This window comes from Canis lupus, chromosome 34 (assembly GCF_011100685.1).
Source record: "Canis lupus familiaris isolate Mischka breed German Shepherd chromosome 34, alternate assembly UU_Cfam_GSD_1.0, whole genome shotgun sequence".
Taxonomy (NCBI): domain Eukaryota; kingdom Metazoa; phylum Chordata; class Mammalia; order Carnivora; family Canidae; genus Canis; species Canis lupus.
In genome coordinates, this window is record NC_049255.1 from 31,001,195 (window position 1) to 31,025,746 (window position 24,552).

Sequence of the window (24,552 nt, forward strand, 5' to 3'; positions counted from 1 at the left end):
AAGATACTGAAAAGCTTGACATTGATGCCTCTTAAAATATTTGAAGAATTCAGAAATAATAACAGAGATCACAAGGAAACCATCATGTGTTCTCTAAATAGAAACAGAGAAATCTGTTTCTTCTCTTCCTCCTCTTCCCCTTCCTCCTCTCCTCTTCCTCCCCCCTCCTCTTCCTTCTTCTTCTTTTCTTCTTCATAAGATGATTGAATATGAAATTGATAATAACATTGTTATTGGCTCTACTATTGATTAAAAATATACCAATAACATTGGTTAATTACTGATAATCTTTCACACTCTGATAAAGTGAAAAAAGTTTGCTGTCATCAGTACTCTATCAAATACTTTTTATTAATAAAGTTTAGGAGTTCTAAATTAAATTTTCAGGTGATACAGAGTTATGTTCCAATAGAAAATTCAGCTACAAAATGTTAATGGATTTGAACAATGAACCAGATCTAAAGTGGATATTAATAGAAGTGAAAACAAAATTTTAAACTAGTTTTAAAGTAGCAATTTTATTACAGGAATGTGGCTGAAAATGTTTTATGAAAAATATATTTTGACGAGCCAGGCCTACCATGAAAGAAAACAGAGAGGTATTGAGAAAATCATTTCGTTGAATGATAAATTAGACACTAGGAGGCAGTGCTGTGGCAGATTGTAAAGGAACCTGCCTTCCCTAATATTGCTGCAGAGAATGACAGAAATTTCCTATTCCAAGAGAAGAAACCCAGATGAGAAAGGGACTGATCCTTGATCTGGATCAGTGTTTCTCAAAGTTTTTGATCCGGGATTTCTTCATTCTTAGAAATCATTAAGGAACCTAAAAAGCTTTTGTTTACAAAGGTCAAATCTATTGATATCCATCCTATAAGAATTTTTTAAAAATGTATTACTTCATTTAAAAAGAATAATAATAAGCCTGCCATATGTTAACATAAAAAACTTTTTAAAAACAAAAAATAACTATTTTTCCAAAACAAGAGAAAACTTTAAAGATATTATTGATGTTATTTTATAGTTTTGCAAATCAGCATACGATCTGGGTTAATAGAAAACACCTGGATTCTCATATCTGCTCCGCATTCAATCTGTTGCAGAGTATGTTATTTTGATTTAAATATATGAGGAAAATCCAGCTTCAAACACAAATGTTAGAAAACTGAAGAGTGTTTTGATAGTTTTTTTATATAATTAAGAATATTTTTCTTTGTTACTATGCTCAAACTGGAGAAGTGGTACTTTCTTAAAGGTTAGTCATAATGCTGATAATGAAGTCACATCTTTGAACTTTTCATGCTCTATTACACTGAAACCCATTGGTCCATCTTGTATTTTGAATGTAACTTTTTATGTGATTAATCATTTGGATAATGTTTCATTGAATGATGCAGATCTTCCAATAATGACATATTTCTTTTCAAAAATACTAAAAATTAAATCATTCATTTTTTATCATTACTAATCTCATCAGAAAAGTCTCTATGTTGGGAAGCCATCGAGCTCATGATGATAGCTCTCTGTTTTCCAAATTCCTAATGTTTTACTGAAAAGTTCAAATTTTATCATTGACCATTAAGTTCAATTGTTGTCTTTGAAGGAATAGATTTGTTTAATTCATATTGAAGAAAATGTTTGTTGAATATCTGAGACTGAACAAATATACTTGGTCTTTCTACATAGTTCTTTCAAATAAAATGGTATGTCACCAAAAAAAAAAAAAAAAAAGGCTGGATCTGCTCACAACTCAAACAACTGCACAACTGCTTCTCTTCCAGATGACCACAGTGATTCAAATCTGAATTAAAAAGCTTTATGCTTACTTTCCATTTCATCATATAGAATATTGAAAAAATACTGCTAGACAGTTGACATTTAATATACTTTTCACTGCTCAAAGATATTCTTAAAATGATTTTTTTCTTTTCTGTTTTGGTTTCTTCTTACTTCAGGTTTGTTGCTGTGAAGAATTTAATGATTACTGGCACTGTTAGGCCATTACTTTGACTCATGGTTAAAGGCCTGGAGCTTTATGTGCCATTGCTTTCAAACTATATGCCATCACGGCAAAAAAGCAAATAGCATCGTTAGGAAAATTGTCTTATCCTCCTGGATGTACCTAGAACAAACAGTATTGAGGCCACCTAGATGTCTATAGACTATACTTTGAGAAGTGTTAATGTTAATTTTTAAATTATGAAAGACTTGAAGACTAATGCTGCTATTGTACTGTTGGATAGAGTACTTTTTATTAAAGTGGTCAATGACAAAGAAACTCAGAGCATCAGTCTGCAAATTTGGACTTTCACAAAACAAATGTAACACATCACATTGGCCCAACTTAATTTTTCATGTTTTGGTCATGGAATTAGTGCCAATTAGGGCTGTTTTAAGCCTGGAATTCTTGCTTGAAGAATTGGGGAAAGTTGTGCAAGTGTTTCAACTCTATAATGATTTGAATGTGTACTTTATCTTCATTATACCATTGAAAGGGGAGCAATCAAGATTTAGACCAAGCTACTTATCTTAATAAATGAGATTTTTTTCAACTTTTATTAAAGCATTTGCTATTTGTAGTAAAGAATAAATTTGTAGATATAAATCTCTAGAGCCATAATTATATTTTCATTGATTTTTGGTCTTTATTCTGATTTAGTGGGCTCCGAGACCACCAAAATTGTTCAGTATGCTACAGCTCCCATGGGAGGAGATTCTATCCTGTTGACCAATATGTAAATTAATTCACTTGAGCCATGGGGTGTTCACCTGTAATGCAATGCATCTAGGTCTGACTTTTTCTCATATCTTGTTAAATGTATTTGTCTTGATTATTTTGGATTCAATACATTTGAAAATTAGTAGCTATATAGTTTAAACTGTTATTTTATGAGATATTTTTTCTTAGTTCACTTACGTACATCCAGCCAGCATTTTTATATTTGCATGTCCTTTTAAAAATTTGGGAGGGAATCACTATCAATCGTCTATAAAATATGGAGCAGATAAGCTTACAAGTTGTCTGGAATCATCTCATAAGAGAATACATGAAATAAATGACTAGAATTCTCCACAGAGAAAACTAAAGGGAAATATCAGAATTTTATTTTAAAAATATTGAAATATTTGAGATTTTGTGCTACTATAGAGGTAATACATAAAAGCAATAATGGGAATTAAAAGATATAGTTTGGACTTTTCTAGTAAACATTATAGTAATGAATGTATGTGAAAAAAATTATAATTAGTTTATTCAAAAACCACTTTCTATGTGTTTTATGTATTAATTGATTTAATTCGCACAAGTCTAGAAGTTAAGTCTTTTTTTTTAATCTCTCATTTTTAAATAAAGACATTGAGATACAGAAAGAATTACTAATTTCCCAAGATCAAATAACTATAGAAAAAGTGGAGCCAGACTTCAGGATCAGGCAATCTGATCTCTCAAAAGTCTTTAAACTTAACCTTCATGCTCTTTTTAAAGGAAAAAATTACTTGAAAGTGACAATGAAACACTAAGAGAATACTAACAAGATTATTTCCTTGTCCAGAGATACATAAAGTATGGGAGAATGAACATCCTCTTTCCCTTAAGAAAGCTTCAGGGAGGGGGAAAAAAAAAAAAAGTCAGGTCTTAGCCTCAGGAAAGGACAGGAAAGGAGAATTCTGTGAAGAGTATCAGGTTAAAGGAGGATCTCTTTATAATGTAAAGGGTTTTAGAGATCACTCTTGAGGCGGTTGAGAGGAAGCATAGGCCAGCATATAAGAATATCAGTTGTGTAAAATTTACAAGACTGTGAAGTATGGTGCTATTATCAGGTTGACTGGAGATCTGCTGACACCTGGCAGTGTACAGCACTTGCTTAGGATTCCTCTGATGACCAGGGAATACTCCTCTTGGATAAATCAATGGCTAGTACATAGCTGTATATTCTATTTCTAGTGGCTTGTTTGCTTATTTGATTTTATTATGTGTCTCTTTTAAAGTCTTGCATCGCTGTATTTCTTTTTTAATTATATGGAAAATTAAATAAAGATAATATGTAAAGATGGTATAACTACAAGGATACAATTAATACACATATGTCCACTATTCAAAAGTTAAGAAAAAGTTTCATATTTACTTCAGATCATTTGTTCTCTTGTTTCAAAGAAATAATAACTTACAGATGAAGCTGAAATCCTCTATGCTCTCCTTACATAGCTCCTGTGGTTTTTTGTTTGTTTGTTTGTTTCTGTCTCTAGAGGAAACCACCATTGGGTGTTTTTTTATTTGATTTGAGTGCACACTCTGTCTTTACATTAACTCTATATAAAGGTACTATACACTTTATTTAAAAAATATCACATAATTCATTAAAATTTCTGCATATTTATGTATATTTTTATATCAAACAAAAATTAGTTAAGTACTGAATAAATTGTTGCTAAAAATTGTTAACTGTAAGAACTCTAGGGAGCAAATTATAAAATATTATTGAAAATCATTAAGGAAGGTTTGAATAAATAAAAAAATATTCCTGTTTGTGAATAGTAAGGCCCAATATTGAAAGTATTAAATTTTCCCAAATTTAAATATAATGATAATATAATTACAATCAAAATCCCAATAGCTTTTTAGGAGGAGGAGTCTTGATAAATTGGTTCTAAAATTCTTACAGAAGTATAAAATTAATATCATCATTACCCAAAACAGTTCTGAAAATAGAAAAGATATTGAAGGCCCTGAGATATTCTCATAACAAATCATTGAATATGATAATTTTTCACTGGGTAAATATTGCCAGTTGTTTTTCAAAGAAATACATGTCAACTTGGTAAAAGAAAAATCTGTGAGGAAGGGTGTACTATTTAATGAACTGAATTGAAGTAACAACCTTCTGTAAAAAAATAGAATAAATTCCTTTCTCATATTAGGCATCAAATAAGTTCTAGTTGGGATAAACATCTAAAATGATATACAGATACTTATTAGTGTTGAAATTATATATATATATATATATAAGATATATATATCTTAGGACACTTAGGATAAATATGGTATCTAGGCAAAATATAAAACAAAAATCAAAATGAAAAAAATTAATATATTTGATTATATAAAGTGTGAAACATTTTTACAACAAAATATTACTTATGCAAAGGTAAATAAAAGGGAAGTTTGGAACAAGCTATTTTCCACAAATCTAATAGAGAAAATATTAGTGTCAATAACATTAACAATAATAAAAAGTGAGGAAATAATCAAGAATATGTATATATTTCAAAGAGAATAAAATATAAATGTCTAATAAACAACTAAAGAGCTATCTAACCCAGTAGTGATCAGAGATATGTGAATTATAGCAGCAGCAAGACCCAATTTTACACCCATAAGATAGGGAAAAAATGTTAAAGATCTAACAATATGAACTATTTATGAATATATAGAGAAGTAGAAAATCTTAAGCACTGTTGATCACTGTATAAATCATAACAACTTTGGAATGTAACCAACAATTTTTAAGTGTGAAAATAAGCACACTGTATACTCAGGTATTTTACTTCTTGTATATGATCTAGAGAAATTCCTTGCTTGTGTACAGAGAGAATGTTTATTTCCCATTTTTTCATTTGGGGACATAAGTACTTAGTGTCTCAAATACCACATAGGTTTTGACAGAAACAAGATTACTGCTACTTGTATCTGAACTTAAAACCCTATGGGCCCACCCAGATCCATTGCCAGTCCATGGTATGTGTATCTTTAAAATTTATGATGTTATGTATCTTTAAATTTTTTAAGCTACTGTTGGCTCTGAAAAGCTATGAATTTACAGTGATATTTTAAATGGATATTCAAGCCATCAGATTTTACTTAATTTTAATGAAATAACTCTCTAAAATATTTGATCTTTAGAACAGACATAGCTCCTTATCATAGTAAGACATAACAAATAGCATTTATTCAGAGATTACAGGATATATGTTGGACTTTATTTCTCTATTTGAATTATGAGTTTGATTGCATATAACAGAAACCTTGATTAATGTTACTTTAAGGAGATAGACATTTTGTTATGTGATACCAAGGAGTCCAGAGATAGCCAGCTTATAAGATTGATACAATGGGTGAACAGTCAGGGACCATATATCTCCAAATCTCTAAGATATTTCTTGTCCCCTTGTCATAAAATGGTCCTTTTCAACCTACATTTTGGAGAGGAAATAGGATAATGGGCAGGAGGCAAAAGGGGACAATGCCAATTGGTTATTTCTCATTTTATCAGGAAACCAAGAGTTTTCCTAGAAAGCCCACCCAGTTTATTTCTGCCTGGATTTCTTTTGGTCTAACTGGATTATACGGCTGGTCAAAGGGAACCATATCACCAGGACTAAGCTACATCAGTCACAACCATCACCCCTTGGAGGTATCCTCAAGATCAGGAGATCTCCAATATAAACTAAACAAAGTAGAGTTTTCATATAAAAAACAAGAGGAGAGTGAACAGTGTCAAGTGCATACCTTTTCCTCTGTGCCCTATAACTTTTACACTTTATACTATAGTGAATTATCTGCTTGAACTCTTTGTCCTACATGTCTGCAAATTCACTGAAACAAACTATATATTAATTTTTATGGACCTCGTATCTAGAACAGTTCCTTCCCTCAAACAGTAGGAATTCAAAATATATTTTTATACTAATGAATGTATTAGTGATAAAGAAATAATTCTCAGATCAAGTACATGTTCAACCAGGTGGTATTTAACGTTTCTTTCAGCTCTAAGTTTCCTTACTAGTAAGATTATTTTATTTTCAAGATTATAAATAAAAATCTTATAAAAAGCACTATTTCCATGTATTTTGATTTTTCTAACTTCTGATCCAGAGGAACCTAAAGCAAATATTTATAAACAACGGATGAGGGACTCCTGGGTGGCTTAGCGGTTGAGCGTCTGCCTTTGGTTCAGGGCGTGATCCTGGGACCCTGGGGTCCTGGGATTGAGTCCTACATCAGGCTCCCTGTGAGGAGCCTGCTTCTCCCTCTGCCTATATCTCTGCCTTTCCCTCTCTCATGAAGGAAAGGTGTCTCTCATGAATAAATAAATAAAATATTTTTAAAAATAAATAAACAATGAATGAATTTTAGGGGATTTTGAAAGCATTGAGTTTGCTAATCAGGCCATTTCTGAAATGACTGCATGGTTGGTACCATGTCTTCTTTACAAATAACAAAAAAAAAAAAGGTTGCCTATCACTTTTGTTCCTTGGAACAATACATACTAGTAATCTATGTATAGAGCACTCATCTTTTCTTTATTAAGAAAATAATCTGTTAATATTGCTGCAAGTTATTAAATCATAAGGGATTTCTTTTTGTGTTTAACATTATATGCATCATACATAATAAATAAAGCAAGACTAGAGAATTTATAAATGGAGAGAGACAATTATTATCAAATGATTATTCAAAACAATACAAAAGTAGCATGGTAGGAAAGCTAGGTACAGAATCTATAGTGAAGAGGTGAAGGAAAAAAATGAGACCACAGAAAGGTCTTCTCTAACGTTATTAACCTTCTTGAAAATTACTGTAAATTTACGACTTGACTTTTAAAGCCAGGGTATCATTGAATAACTATAGAAAATAATAGGAAGAAGCTTTTTTCATTAAGCTAGACTATTCCTTTAAATTGTTTTATTTATTGTGGTTTGTGCAACCTTTCTATCTATTTCAGATAAAATGTGAAATTGTGATTTTCTATTAAAAGTAATTTCCTTGGAACAACAACAAAAAGACTTTTTTAAAAAAATTCTCACTGAATTTTGTTTATAAATCATATATATCCCATAAAATGCAAAGCCTATTCTTTTCTTTTCCAGAAAAAAATAAAAAGAAAAGAAAAAAGAAGTCAGAATAGAGATAAAGAAATGTGCTGACACTTGCCTTTCAGAATTTATGAGCTCCATAATATCCAAAACTGTTTTGTTTACTGAGTCTTTTATAGTTTTCTCTTCCTTTAATACTTTTCCATCAACTCCATCAAACATGAATTTTTTCTACAAACATTAGTGTGATGTAGTACCCTAAAAACTATAGTGTAGATCCACAGTTATCCTCAAAGTGGGCTTCATTTCCCACATTATTTCTGCATTTCCCCTAGTCACCTCAAATTAAAGAAAAAAATTAGCATGGGCATTTGACATTTTCTCAATGTAAAATATAAATAAAATGTGTTTATGAAAATGTTGCTATCTAATTAATAACAGTGAAGTTACTATGCAAATGACACTTCAAGACAAGTCACTCAGTTTCATAATGCAGTGATTTTCAAAGAGTGACTTCTAGACCAGCAGCATAACATAACCTGGAAACTTGTCAGAAATGCAAATTATTGCCTTGCTTCTCTCAAACCTACTGACTTAGAACCTCTGGGACTGAGGCTCAGAAGCCCTGGGATCCCAGCTTTTGTTGTTGTTGTTGTTGCTTTTGTTGTTGTTGTTGTTTTAAAGATTTTATGTATTTATTCATGAGAGATACAGAGAGAGAGAGATAGGCAGAGACACAGGCAGAAGGAGAAACAGGCTCCATGCAGGGAGCCCTATGTGGGACTTGATCCTGGGACTCCAGGATCATGTCCTGGGCCAAAGTAGGTGCTAAGCCGCTGAGTCACTCAGGGATCCCTGGATCCCAGTTTTTAATAAGCTTTCTAGATAATTCTGATGTAAGGTGAAATTTGAAAAGTACTGCCTCTAATGTTGCATGCATAGAAATTTTTGGAATCTTCCCTGATATTGATAACATCACATAGGAAATAACCTGGTTTTGTCTTGTAGGATCTTGTAGGATCAATTACAGTTCTTAACCAGAATGGAAGGTTGTGCTTAGTCTTATAATTTTGAAGTGAACTAAAGTAAAAACTTCGACATCAGGTGACAAAAGAAACATGTTTTTAAAAAGTACTATGATTGTAAATCCCAAAGAAGGAAGCATTTTGATGACTTATAAAATGTATGAGTTTTTACTATGAGGTATCAGGGTCTCGAATAATATGGGAATTGTCCATCATGTAATTTTAATTTTATTATTTAGTGTCTACCCCTTTCTGCCTAACTTGTTGCATCTGAATGTAGGAAAAAAAAAAAAGCAAACAAAAACAAACCAACACTCCATAGGAACCTGTTAATAATGGCCAATGCCCTAGGCAATTTAGTGATGCTTTTAACCAAAAAAAAAAACAAAACAAAAAAAAAACAAAAAATAAAAACTATAATCTTTTTGGAAATACTGCTTTGGAGAGTTGATAACTATTTTGTTTTGTTTTGGACTATGCTACTATTTTCTTTCAGAAGAATAAAACAACTTACTCTAGTCAAGAATTTGAAAAAGTACCAGTACTTGGAGGAGTCTAGCTTGATTTGACGCTCGCTCTTTCTTTTGAGAGAGAGATTGAGTATCTGAGCAGGGGTGGGGAGGAGCAGGAGAGAGAGACTCTTAAGCAGACTCCACGCCCATCGCAAAGCCCGAGGACCCTGAGATCATGACCTGGCCAAAATCAAGAATCTGACACTTAACCGACTGAGCCACCCAGGTGCCCTGAGACTTGCTATTTTTAAATTATGTTTTGGCATAATGTTTTCATAATTAACTGAATCCTCTTATAAATTACTCAAAAGTTCTAGGATTTACTGCCTGTAAATATCTGAGGTTCTCACCTATTTTATTTTATTTTTTTATTTTTTTTAATTTTTTAATTTATTTATGATAGTCACACAGAGAGAGAGAGGCAGAGACATAGGCAGAGGGAGAAGCAGGCTCCATACACTGGGAGCCCGACATGGGATTCGATCCCGGGTCTCCAGGATCGCGCCCTGGGCCAAAGGCAGGCGCTAAACTGCTGCACCACCCAGGGTTCCCCTCTCACCTATTTTAAAAAGTTTTAAATGCTACCTCCTAATTCCCAACCGGAGGAATGATTGCAGCCAATTCCATTGATACCATAATAGTGGCAATCCCACCCAACTGGACTCCTTTTAGTAAAATAAATAACTTTAAGTAATAATTTTCCCGATAACTACAAATGTAATTAAATAGTGAACAAAAAAATTGATGATCACACAAAGAATATGGAATCCAATTAAATCTCTGAATTAAGTAATGATGAAAGCCCAAACTGTGGCAATAGATACAAAGCAGATAGGATTTTGAAACCTCTTAAGACTACTGTAAAATAACCCTTAGAAGATACAAGTTTTCCATTGGTGCTTAAGAACTATCTTTAAATGTTTAAATGGTAGATTGGAAGAGTGAGACAGGAAGAGAAGAGAGGAAAAGACGTGAGATGTGAAAAAGAATGAGGAGATCGAAAAACAAAATTTAATTTATAATTAGGACATTTGAATATATTAACAAATGGAGAGTCTAAATTTATAAATCAACCCATTTATCAAGAAAAATACCCCAAACTACAGTAAAAAGAGCATCTTAGTAAATATGCCAGTGCCAGGATTTCTATATCCTGCAGGATTTGAGAGAGGAAATTACAGTACATGCTCACAATACATGGATTGTAGGAATCAGAATGTTCTTTGTAGTGAGTTATTTTACATCAGATGTTCTAAATTTATCTAGAAGTAGCAATGACATTGACTGTTAATTGTCACTAAAAAGTATACTTTCACTAAAGGAGAAAGGAAAACTGAAAAGAACAAATGTTAAACTATTCTCAGGACAAATGAACTCTTACACAATAACTGCATTAATAAGGCGATGGTACAGTTATTCAAAAACTCTTTAAGAGATCATTTGTTTGTTTCCTAATGTAAAAATAGACTTGTTGTATATGCATGACTTTTAAAAAATCTATTTCAAACTTCAGAATAATTGTATGATACCTTAAATAACACTGATATGAAGTCTAACATGCCCATACCATCTAGGACAATACTTTGCACAAAGAAATGCTCCCATTTTTCTTTGTTGAACAGAAATTTCAAAAACAACAACAAAAAAAAAACCCAATACACTTGTAAAATGCATTTGTGTAAATAAAGTGTCACTAAGTAGAGTATATAAATGGTTCTTTCTTTAGGATGAACAAATCTAAAGAGGTAAAAAAAAAAAAAGTCAGAAATAAGATAATCTACCAGCACCAAATAGATCCCAGTGATATGTGTGTGTGTGTGTGTGTGTGTGTGTGTGTGTGAGAGAGAGAGCAGACACATGTAGGTGTGTGTGACAAATGTTGTTAAAGTCATCCACGTGAGTTCGACAACATTTATTCTCTGGCAAGAACCATATATAGAGCCCAAGGGTGTTGGAAGGATAAATAGAAATCAGAAAAAAAAAAATTCCCTGACACCAAAAGGGAGATTCTTTTTCCTACCCCTTTTCTTTCAGAGCATTTCATTAAAAAAAAAAAATTTATAATTGCAAATTCTTTCTCTGTCCCTTGGAGATGTGTATAATCTTTCTGAAACCTAAATAAGCCTCTTGTCAGCTTTACAAACCAGAAATGTCTTTTTCAAGGTCCTGGGAGCCATCTCTTTGAAATATTATCATCCCTTTCTCTCAGTTTCTGTAGGAGGGTAAGAGCCTAACTCCAGTGAGTTTCTTGCTCCAAAATTACCTCTTGTCATAATGATATGAGTTTATTTTCCCCTTGAATAAAACCAATTAGGTAACACAGATCGTCATCCATTTACAGGTGAATTTAGGATGAACTTTGCATGACAAATGGTGCTGGTAATTCCTCTTACTTGGGGACTAGTGATTGTTTATCTTGAAAACACGTCTCTGATGGGTGGTCTCTGCTCAGCGATATAAAGCCTGGGATTTCTTTTATCTCAGTCATTTGCCCATGATGTGGGTAGCATTTACTTTAATGCTCACTCAACAACAACAAAAAAGGTGCTTTCTTTCTCTTTTACCTTTGCAGAGCATTTTTCTGCAGTTGGGAAGAAATGTTCTTAGTTGTATTTCCTCAACAATGTGTAACAGAGGACTTGATACACAAATAATAATTGGCTGAAGGTATTTTATTAATATGAACAGAGCAATTCAACCAATATTTAAAGAGAAGATTTTCTTTTGCACAGTGTATTTATATGTTTTTCTAGTGTTAACTTTATCTCGTCACTTAATACCAAATTCAACTCAATCTCAAAGGTGAAAACAAAGCAGCGGTATATGGAAGAATTGCTTTTCAGAGTAGAGTGCTTAGAGGGGAAAAAAAAAAAGCTATGCAACAAAAGTACCATTGAGATTGTGAACTATTGAGGAAATGCCTAAAGGGTAATGGAAAAGTTGGTAAATAAAGCAGCAATGGTTTGGAACCATTAGGTACAACAGACTATTCATGGTACTGGAATTTTTTAAACTTATTCTGGAAGAAAGAAACTCATAAATGTAAAACAAGGGCATAGGGGCCAAAGGATAATGGGGTAGTAAAATAAATAGTGCAAGTAAAAATAGGACAAAATGAATAAATTGAGCGGGAACCTTTCAGAGGACACTGAACTTGTGTAAAAAAAATGTGAACAAGTGTATATTGTTACATAGCTGAACAGAATTATATATGTTATGGGTTATATAATGGTTAAGATTAAATCAATAAAAATCAGTGTTCACAAATTTGTATACATTTATGAATTTCCTTACACTTATTTAATATATTGATTCAAGGCACAGGAAAAGCTAATTGTGAAAAACTATGAAATATAAAAAGAATGAAATATATTTTAACAAATTTTCTTGAGTACCTATGGAAGGTAAAGTATTACAGAAGATAGTATATACCTTCAAGTATAATAGCCTATATAAGATAGGCATCATCAGCTAGATATTCATTAAAAGTTTATTAATTGCTTATACTAGAAAAAGAAACTGTTGTAAGCCAAGACCATCATAGTGTAATTTTGGAAAATTATAATAGCAGCACAGCTAAAGGCATAACTTAGCAATGCATCCAAATAAAAGCATAGTCACTAGCAAGAATAATCATCAAGCAAAAAAACTGTAAGTGGATGCCGAACTTTGAGCAAAACTACTCCTCTATGAGATCTTAAAGATGAGTCACTTGAAATGCACAATAAAGATTGATAAACTATGCTAACTTAAATAGATTTTTTTTCTTAAATAGATTTTTAATAAGCCAATATTAACAAATATTTTTGGCTTCATTTGTTAAAATATTTTATTTATGGTTAGTCCTTCCTTCAATGATATTTAGTAAATCAGCCTCCAAACGGGAGACTAAACCATATATTGAAGAATCTTGACTCTTGTTTTCTGTAGAAAGGTATATAAATGTTGAAGGTACATGCATTCAAGGAATATGTAATATATTGCTGAATGGAATGGAGAAGGGCATTACAAAAAATAACTGTGAAAAGAGGTTACATAACTTTTGTAAACAAGATACAAAATACGTGGAGTTTTCTACTTTACAAAGTATGCTGGGATCCATATCTCTTAGAGTAAAATGGACCTTGTGCTGTCATCATTTTGGGCAATTACATAAAAAACATACGATTTTCTAATGCATTTAATTGGGTAAATTTCCATCGCCCTTCCCTAGGCTGTGTTGTAACTTGAAAACAGATCATGCTGGTGTATTTTCTGAAATAATTCACTAAATAACAAAGGAATACTAATTAATACCATACCAGATATTTGAAAGTCAAATTTGATGTTATAGCTATTGATTAACATGTTATGGAATACTTACTGGCTTTCAAACAATTAATTTATGTCTGGTATCCCTAAAGCATTTAATTGATTGTCCTCCATCCTCCCCACTCACCTCTCCACATGGTCATGACAATGTGTTGAGTATGGCCAACATGTGCCTACAAAACATAATCGAAAATATTTCCACAGAATATATTAAACCCTATAATCACAATGTTCTTTCCAATTAGCAGAATATTTTCCCTGAGGGGACAGGAATCTTCAACAAATATGAATGGAGTAAAAAGGGACACTAGCTAGTGCCAGATCAAAAAAGGAATAACAAAAAAAAAAAAAAAAAAGGAATAACAGAGGAAGCTGAAAAACTGAGCTTTGTATCTTTTTTTTTTCTTAGTAGTCAGGTTTTTGAGAAACTATACTCTTTGCTTCAGAAAATTCTTGAATCTCATCAGTCATTATAGAACATAAAGTTTTAAGGTGATTAATCTGCTCTACTTTTTCTTTTAGTTCACCTCATCATTTTCCTACTTAGCAAAAAAAGTTAAATAAATAGCTTTTTTTGCTAAAAGTTCCCAAATTGAACTATTTAACAAAAACGCTATGACAGATATTGGAAATTTCCAGAAAGGAATAACTAAAATCCAGGTCATATGAAAAAAAAATTAACCAAGAACCCATAATGTTTCTGAAGAAGCAAATTAAAAGAGAAGCTTGTTTTTCAACTGAAATAAATGATTTCTTCCAAGTTTGTTTTGCATATGGATCAAATTCTATCAATTGTTTATGCTAGGAGACAGGTGTTACAGATACATTCTGAAGACTATACATTCTAAGAGATTTGTTTCCTCCTATGGAAAAAAGAAGGAAAATTGTAGTTAAAGGAATTTCTACATGAAAATTAAGGCTTCATCACTTTCTGCTTGTTTGGACTAAATAATTAACCTTCCTGAACCCCAATTCCTCAACCTAAAATAAATAGGAATATTATTATATACTTTCTGAAATTGTAAGGGAAAATAAATCAGGTAATATTTATAAAATAGTAAGCATGGAACAAACACATGGTGGCTGCTCAATGAACACAAATTGTCTAGTCTGATAAATGAAACAATCTGGAGAATGTGTCATTAATTCATTTACTGCTTCATTTATACCAACTTGTCAGTTTAACTGGCATCTATAGAATACATATCCAAGAAGGTAAATTTACAATAGTAATATATGATGGTGATACAAAAGCACCTTTGGAAATGTTTATTATGAAAATCCATGCCTTTAGAATGTTATTGAAAAAGATTAAATGTTAGTATTTTGCAAGGATTACAAAAAGGAATAAAACAAATATACAAGTAGAAAACAAAATATCATATTGTTCATATTACAAAAAAAACTTAATACATTTTCTGGGTTTTTCCTAAAGGTGATTATGGAGTTATAATTTTATTCTATTTTTTAAAAAATATTTTATTTATTTATTTGAGTTAGAGAGCATGAGCTAGGGGGAGGGGCAGAAGGAGACAGAGAAGCAGACTCCTTGATAAGCAGGGAACCTGACAAGCGGCTCAATCCCAAGACCCTGAGATCATGACCTGAGCCACCCAGGGGCCTCTGGAGTTACAATTTTAACAAGAGTGACTATAAAAGATACTCTGTTTTATTAAACCAGTGTTGAGCTAAAACATCCATATTCATATCTAGTGCAATATTATGCCTCGTCTTTTATCTCTGTGATGTTACTTAACTGAAAATATAAAATTATATTTCCTAAATCTATGAAGATATCATCAATGTAATATCAATCGATATATTCTGTGCATGTCTTTCTTGAGTACTTGATCCACAAAAATTCTTCCTTGACTTTGTGAGATAAAATTATTTTCATCTCTAGTCTCCCAAGAGATGTACAGAGTCAGTGGGTACTCTATAATTACCTTCTTGAGGAAAGATAACAAGGGATTAAGAATTTTTACTTGTCAGTTACATCCAGCACTGTGCAATTAATCTCCCAATATGTGAAGTTAAAAGACTTCTTCAGTATTTGGGGCATTTGGGTGGCTCAGTCGGTTAAGCATCTGACTCTTGGTTTTGGCTCAGGCAGGTCATGATCTCAGGGTATTGGGATCCAGCCCTGAGTCAGGCTCTGGGCTTAGTGCAGTGTCTGCTTGAGATCTCTCTCCCTCTCCCTCTGCCCCTCCTGCTCATTCTCTCTTTCTTTCTCTCTCTAATAAATAAATAAATCTTTAAAAGAAAAAGAATCCTTCAGTATTTTATATGCCTTTATATACCTTTACAATATTTTAACCCAAAAATTCTAGAGCGTTATTTTGTAAACCGCTCAATTACAGTTCTCCTCTCCCCCATCAAAAGAGCTAAACACCTACTGCCCCACAGTCTCATGGCAGTCTTTGCACCGGACATAAACTTTGACTTTAACTATTGGATAGTGATTATAGAACTGGAACAGAAAGAATCATGAGCACTTATTCACTTGATTTTTGTATCCACAATATTTAGCCAAGATTTTTGTCGGTCTGAAGAAAATAATCTGGTGCAGCTGTGGTCTGAGTTTTCTTCTTCCTGTCTATAGCGACCAATGCTTAAATCTTCCGTTTTGTTTTCTCTTGTATCCATTTCTGCATGCTGTCCCTGTACCTCTTAAAACAGTCACCTATTTTAAAACGAGTACCCAGTGTACTTTAGACATAATTGAGCAGCAGTCTGATGGGAACGATTTGCTGTGCTGGTTAATGATACAATCACATGGGGCTATTTTAAATTGGGTGAAAACAAAGTCTGGAAATTCAGATTGTGGCCCTCTATTGTTCCTCTCCATCTCTTTTTGCACTATAAAAAAATTATATATAAGGTCGTTCAGTGGCCATTATTACAAATGTTTAAAAGTATTTTATTAAACTTTACTGAAGTAGTCAACTTTTTATTTTCCCTTTTAAAAATTAATTTATTTTTTGAAGATTTTATTTATTTATTTATTTATTTATTGAAGATTTTATTTATTTATTCATAAAATACACACACAGAGAGGCAGACACACAGGCAGAAGGAGAAGCAGACACCCTGCAGGGTGCTCAATGCTGGACTACCTCCCAGGACACCGGGATCATGATCTGAGTGAAAGGCAGATGCTCAACCACTGAGCCACCATGAAAAAGGTGTCCTTTTTCTTTTTTCTTTTTTTAAGATTTATTTATTTATTTATTTTTATGTTAGAGAGCAGAAGCAAGAGGGGCAGAGGGATGGAGAGAGAATCTCAAGCAGACTCCCTGCTGAGTCCAGAGCTCAATATGGGGCTCTATCTCACAACGCTGAGATCACTACCTGGGCTGAAATCAAGAGTACACTTAATCAACTGCACCACACAGATGACCCTTTGTTTTCCCCCTTTTGAAAAAACAAAAATAAATGTAGATGATCTGAGAAGACAAAAAAGTGACTTAAACAATATGATCTGGTTTTTTAATTTCTTTTTTAATCTTAAGTAAAAGTGACCCATAATGACTCACAATTAATTATTAATCCCGGATGGTCAATTAATTTTATTCCTTTATGCATCTTTCTTTGTTTTTTAACTTGAAAAAACTAGTAGTTACAGATCTTATTTTAGGAGTTAAACTTTAGAACAATGGATGCTTTTCTTTAATTCTTAAGGTATTTTCAGGATCCACACACATGATACATCTATTTCTTTTGATTGTCCAGAGATTGATGTGTTTCTTATAATAATATTTTGAAAAAATAATCTTTCAGTATGTTTTTATTGAACAACCTGAGACATTGTAACATGACTTGCTACGACACAAATAATGATTCCCACTGAGACAGCTGAATCTTCACACTCCTTTAATTAGAAAAAATCATATTTTAAAGAAACTCTGGAATATACATCCCATTCATATAATGGGATGTGCTAAATCCCATATAATAATATGTGCTAAAATAGGTATACTTAAAAGAACTTAACTTGCTGTAGACCCAGGACATAGGCACAGGGCTGCTATAATTTCAGCTGTATGAATTTAGCCAAATCTTTTAAGAGCTTGACTTGGCCTCAGGTTTTTTTGTTTTTTTGTTTTTTTGTTTTTTTCCAGATACAAAATAATGGCTATATAATTGTTTTTGAGGTCACTTCCAAAATGATCATTCTATATTTCTATAACACATACTTTTAAAAATTATTATTAAATAAATTAGTTTCTATCTGGTAATAATCACGGCAAGATTTAGGTAATCTTCCTTAGCTTGAGGTTCCTAAATATTTTAATTTAATTGATTTTCAGATTTCCAAGATATTTTATCATCTACCCAAATTAGGGACACTTTCCCTTTATGGGCTGAACAGTTTTCTAACTTCTTTTTTATCATATTGAGATACAGATTTAATGGTTAAAGAAAATGGTCAGGGTTTTACATTTCTTTTAAGTTCCCATGCATTAAATTCTCAAATAACTCAAACATATCCTGAGGTCCTATGAATTAAACTCAAAGTGACTCTTTTAAGTCCCTATGAATTAAAGCTCAATTCAAATATATCAAGACATCTTTATACCAGAGTTAGCATTATTTGCAGCCATTGAAGACAAATGACAGAGGCTTGCTTTTAGGACATTGGTGGATATCCACAGGAAATTTCTGGGCTATTGCTGTTGCAAGGAGAAGGGTATTCTTATCGTTTCTCCCCTAGCATTTCCTAGTTTCTGATATGTGTGGTAAAATTATAATGTCCACTCATAATGTAATTATATTAAACCCCTGACCATGGCAAAGACTAATTAGAGCTAGTTTAAAGATCTCTCTAAATAGGACAAGAAATCATATAGTTAAATTAGAATTGGAATAAGTTATCCATTCATTCCCAGTGCAAACAATTAAAATATTTTACATTGTTTAAATTAAGATTTTACACATCATGGATTTAATCTACCTTGATTAAAAATGCTTGTTACATTATTAATTTCTTTATTCTCATTGTGAAGAAAAATCAGCAAATCGCTGAAATTAATAGGATTTCTTATTTCTGAGTGGTCCTGAGGATACTTTATCACATATTATCATAAATAAAATATCAGAAACTTATTGATCTTTCCAAGGTTCAATTTATTTATGCTATGGCAAAGATTCTTATATTCACAGAACAATGAAGCTAAGATGCAAAAGAAATTGCTAGAAGTATGAGAAATATAAAAAAAGTTTTAAAAACCATTGGAGGCAATAAATAGTAAAAATGACGCTCAATAAAGCAAACAAATCAAAGAAAGAAAATTGTGAAAAATTCAGTTAAAGAAGCAAAAAGAACAGGAAGGAATATAATTGCTATGGATGAAAAAATATAGATGTTCAGATTCAAGTAATAATAGCTCCTAAAGGAGGCAAACCCCAACACGCATGAATGTACATGATGCATTAACAAAACACAAATAATAAACATTATCTGCTAATTGAAGTGAAATCAATGAAATCTAAATGAAAATAAGAAAATATAAAATATTTCCTGATATTAGAAAAAGAAAGTCATCCAAAGACCAAAATGCTGACACAACTGACAAACTTAAACTTATAAAAACCAGATTCTTTAAAATATATATATTTATTTTTTTAAGTATTTTATTTATTTATTCATGAGAGACACAGAGAGAGAGAGAGAGAGAGAGGCAGAGACACAGGCAGAGGGAGAAGCAGGCTCCAAGCAGGGATCCTGACGTAGGACTTGATCCCAGGACTCCAGGATCGCACCCTGGGCTGAAGGCAGCGCTAAACCTCTGAGCCACCAGGGCTGCCCTGAAAAAAAAATTAAATTAAAAATAGCCTTTAATTTTCTGAGAAAACAAAGGTAGCTTAATTACTGACATAAAAATCATATAAATGTCTAAATTAAGGCCTATGATTAAAAATCATATAAATGCCTAAATCATATAAATGCCTAAATGCTTTTAACTCTGACAAAGTGGATATTGTCACCATCAATGATCAATGACCCCTTCATGACCTCAACTACATAGTGTACATGTTCCAGTATGATTCTACCCACGGCTAATTCCACGGTACGGTCAGGGCTGAGAGCGGGAAACTTGTCATCAATGGGAAACAAAACATTTAAATATCAAAACACTAATGGATCAATAGCTAATAGAAACCTTTGAAGTTCTCTGCTCCTCCCCATTTGACAGACAGTGCATCTTCTGGTGCAGTGCCAGTCACATCCCCAAGACACGATGGTGAAGGAGTAAACGGATTTGACCATATTGGGCACCAGGTCACCAGGGCTGCTTTTAGCTCTGACAAAGTGGATATTGTCACCATCAATGACCCTTTCATTGACCTCAACTACATGATGTACATGATCCAGTATGATTCTACCCATGGCAAATTCCACGGCACAATCAAGGCTGAGATGGGAAACTTGTCATCAATGGGAAGTCCATCTCCATCTTCCAGGAGTGAGATCCTGCCAACATCAAATGGGGTGTTGCTAGTGCTGAGCATGCTGTGGAGTCTGCTGGGGTCTTCACCATGAAGAAGGCTGGGGCTCACTTGAAGGGTGGGGCCAGGAAGGTCATCATCTCTGCTCCTTCTGCTGATGCCCCCCAAGTTTGTGAAGGGCATGAACCATGAGAAGTAAGATAACTCCCTCAAGATTGTTAGCAATGCCTCCTGCACCACCAACTGCTTGGCTCCTCTGGCCAAAGTAATCCATGACCACTTCAGCACCAAAGAGGGCCTCATGACCACCGTCTATGCCATCACTGCCACCCAGAAGACTGTGGATGACCCCTCTGTGAAGCTGTGGGTGACGGCCGAAGGGCTACCCAGAACATCATTCCTGTTTCCACTGGCACCGCCAAGGCTGTGGGCAAGGTCATCCCTGAGCTGAATGGGAAGCTCACTGGTATGGCCTTCCATGTCCCACCTCCAAAGTGTCAGTTGTGGATCTGACCTGCCACCTGGAGAAAGCTGCCAAATATGATGACATCAAGAAGGTGGTGAAGCAGGCACCAGGGAATCCTGGGCTACACTGAGGACCAGGCTGTCTCCTGCGACTTCAACAGTGACACCCAGTCTTCCATCTTTGACGCGGGGGCTGGCACTGCCCTCAATGACCACTTTGTCAAGCTCATTTCCTGGTATGACAATGAACTCGGCTACAGCAATCGGGTGGTGGACCTCATGGTCCACTTGGCCTTCGAGGAGTAAGAGCCTCCTGGACCACCAGCCCCAGCAAGAATAAGAGGAAGAGAGAGGCCCTCAGCTGCTGGGGAGTCCCTGCCCCCACTTAATCCCCCAACACACTGAGAAACTCCTGACCTCCAATTTACATCCCAGACCCTGAGGAAGGGGAGGGGCTTGGGAAGCCCTACCTTGTCATGTACCATCAATAAAGTATACTATACCCAGCAAAAAGAAAGAAAGAAAGAAAGAAAGAAAGAAAGAAAGAAAGAAAGAAAGAAAGAAAGAAAAAGAAAGAAACCTTTGATAGTATGAAATTTTCAAAAGTTCTTATTGTGTCATTTTATGTTAAAGAGCAAATGAAAAAGATAATCATGTATTTAAGTTTTAAAAAATATGAGCATGTATATGATTTCCTAATAATATCCTAAAGTGATATTATTTAAAGATGTCATCTAAATTATTCAAAATTGAGGTACCTGGGTGGCTCAGTCCATTAAGTGTCTAACTCTTGATTTTGGTTCAGTTATGATCTCAGGGTTATGAGATTGAACCCAAGGTTGGGTTCTACACTGGGCAGGAGGCTGCTTGCGATTCTTTCCCTCTTCTCCCCCTCCCCTCCCTCTCTTTCTCCCTCTCTCCCCTGCTCACTTGCTCTCACACATTCTCTCTCTCAAAGAAAATTAAAGTAAATTAAATAATTTACAAAATTATTCAAAATTGAGGAAGCCAGAGGTCAAACTTCTGGAAATAGATGTGCATTCCAAAAGGACTAAGTCAGTATCTCACATTTCCTTCTTCCAATATGTTTGCCATTTCTCCCCTAAAAGCTGAAGTCTGTGTCCCTTCCTCTTGAAGCAGAGCAGATTTGTGTGACTGTCACAACTGTTCCAGGTTGAATTGTGCTCCCCCCCCAAAAAAAAGATTTATTAAAGTCTTAACCTCCAGTACCTCAGAAGGTAACCTGATTTAAAATAGGATCACTGTGGATGTAATTGGTTAAGATGAAATCATACTGGTGTGGGCCCCTAATCCAATGTGACTGGTGTCCTTATAAGAAGATCCATGTGAAAGCACATACACACAAGGAAAATACCATGTGAAGATAGAGGATTGAAAAGATACATCTATAAGTCAAGGAACATCAAAGAGTGTGAAAACCAACAAAAGACAGGAAGAGGCAAGGAAGGATTCAGGTTTCAGAGGAAGGATGTCACTGTTAACACCTTGACTTTGGATTTCTGGCCCCCCAAAATTTTGAAAAAACAAATTTCTATCCTTTTAAGCTACCCAGTTTATGGTACTTTGATATGGAAGCCCTAGGAAACTAATATAAAAACCAACAAATTATGGTAGATGTGATGCCATGCCTATTCATGTAGGACAGATAGCCTATAGATTTTCTACCTGGCTGTCTTTCAGAAAACGTGTCTAAAGAATCTTGAGCTGATAAGCAAAAAGTTTAGGATCCTAAATCTAGCATGCTAGGGAGACTATGTTCATTGTTTTCTTTGTTATGCAGAACCTTTTTAATTTATATAGTCCCACTAGCTTATTTTGCTTTTGTGGTCTGTGCTCTGATGTCATATCCAAGAAATCATTCCCAAATCAATGTCAAGAAGGTTTCTTCTATGTTCTCTTTTAGGAGTTTTACAGTGTTAGGTCTTATGTCTAAATTTCTAATCCATTTTGGAATGTAAGACAAGGGTCCAATTTCTTTTGTTTTGATTTTTTTTGTATGTGAATATTCATTTTTCGCACACCACTTACTGAAGAGCCTATCCACTAGTCGTTGTGTGTTCTTGGTAAACCTGTTGAAGATCAGTTTACTGTGTACATATGGGTTAATTTCTTGGCTTTCCATTCTGTTCCATTGGCCAAGGAATACAAATGACCAACGAGTATGCGAAAAGATATTCACATAACTAATCATGAATGAAATGAAAATTGAAACTACAATAAGATATCACCTCATGATGATTACTTTTAAAAAAGATAACAGATATTGGTAAGGATCTGGAGAAATTGATACACTAATGGTGGGCATATAAAATTCTGCATCAACGAAAGTAGTATATGATCCAGTAATCCCACATGGTATATACATATAATCTCATGTGATATATATCCAAAAGAATGGAAATTAAGATTTTAAGGAGATAGTTGGACTTTCATGTTCATTGAAGCATTATTCACAATAGCCAAGATAAGCAAACAACTATCAATAGATAAATGGATAAAGAAAATGTGGTATACACATACAATAAAATATAAGCATAAAAAGTAGGAAATTCTGTCATATGTAACAATATGGATGACCCTTGAGAACTTAATGCTGAGTGAACTAAGCCAGTCACATAAGAATAAGCACTATATGATACCACTTAAATGGGATATCTAAAATAGTCAAACTCATAGAATCAGAGAGTAGAGTGGTGGTTGCCAGAGTCTAGGGACAAGGTAAAATGGAGAGTTGTTACTCAGTGGGCATAAAATATAAATTATGCAAGATGAATAAGTTCTAGAGATATACTGTACAACATGGTATCTATGGTTAACAATAAACTGTGCACATAAAAAAATTGTTAAGGGAGAAGATTTCATGTTACATGTTCTTACCATAAAAATGGGGAGTACAGGAAAACTTTTGGAGGTGATGGATATTTATCACTTTGATTATTCTTTAAGTTTCACAAGTGTATGCATATGAACAAACTTATCAAATTATATATATTAAATATGTGCAGTTTTTTGCATATCATTATATCTTAGTAGAGATATTTTCATTAAAAAGAATGCTCCAGTTTTACAATTCACAAGATTTTCCTTCATTTTTGTAGGTAGAAATTGTGGGCAGATGAGTGGCCATTTCCTTGGAAGTGTGAGTATTTTTCCAGCTATGAGATGGGCAACATATTATCTAGCAGGTTCTTAGCAGTTCTAACAGAAATTTTATTTATTTATTTATTTATTTATTTATTTATTTATTTATTTATTTATTTATTTATGAGAGAGAGAGAGAGGCCGGGAGGGGTAGAGGGAGAGGGAGAAAGAGAATCTTAAGTGGGCTCCATGCTCAGTGTGGAGCCTGATGCAGGACTCAATCTCACTGCCCTGAGAATATGACCTTGAGATCATGACCCTAGCCAAAATCAAGGGTCAGTGGCCTGAGCCATCCAGAGGTCCCATTTAACAGAAATTTAAAAGGTGCTTCTAAAATTCTTGTAGAAATATAAAGAGTCAAGACGATGTTAATAAAAAACAAACCTGAAGAACTTGACTAGGTATCATACCTTTCTATAAAACTACAGCAATTATGACAGTGTGATATCAGAAAAAAAAATAGACAAATGGACCAATGGAACATATACCAAAAGTCAGACCCACACTTAAGTGATCACCTGGTTTATAACATGGATACTAACATAGTGAATTGCATACATCTGAATTGCAATAGGAGTAGAGTGGTCTTTTAATATATAGTATTACATTATTTGGACATCAGTATAGAACAAATAAATTTTATCTCTATCTCATGCTATATATTAATTCCAGATGAATTGTGCTTCTAAATAAGAAAGTTAAAATAATAGATGTCCTAGAAGAAAACATATGACACTATCTACAGTCAACAAAATACAGTTACTTGGACATGAAAAATACTAATCATATAGAGAAAAAATCATAGATTGCACTGC

At 33.5% G+C, this 24,552-nt stretch overlaps 1 long non-coding RNA gene across 3 annotated transcripts in view; it reads left to right on the forward strand.

Annotated features, from left to right (window-relative positions):
• The window catches only part of LOC111093825, a 133,281-nt gene that overhangs the window by 100,124 nt on the left and 8,605 nt on the right, over nt 1–24,552 (forward strand). Inside the window, exon 5 of one of the 3 annotated variants that reach the window (XR_005383935.1) lies at nt 23,695–23,735. The exons of the other annotated variants lie outside the window; for them this stretch is intronic. This is a non-coding gene — a long non-coding RNA (uncharacterized LOC111093825). The remainder of the gene's footprint in view (nt 1–23,694; nt 23,736–24,552) is intronic. 3 annotated transcript variants of the gene reach the window in all.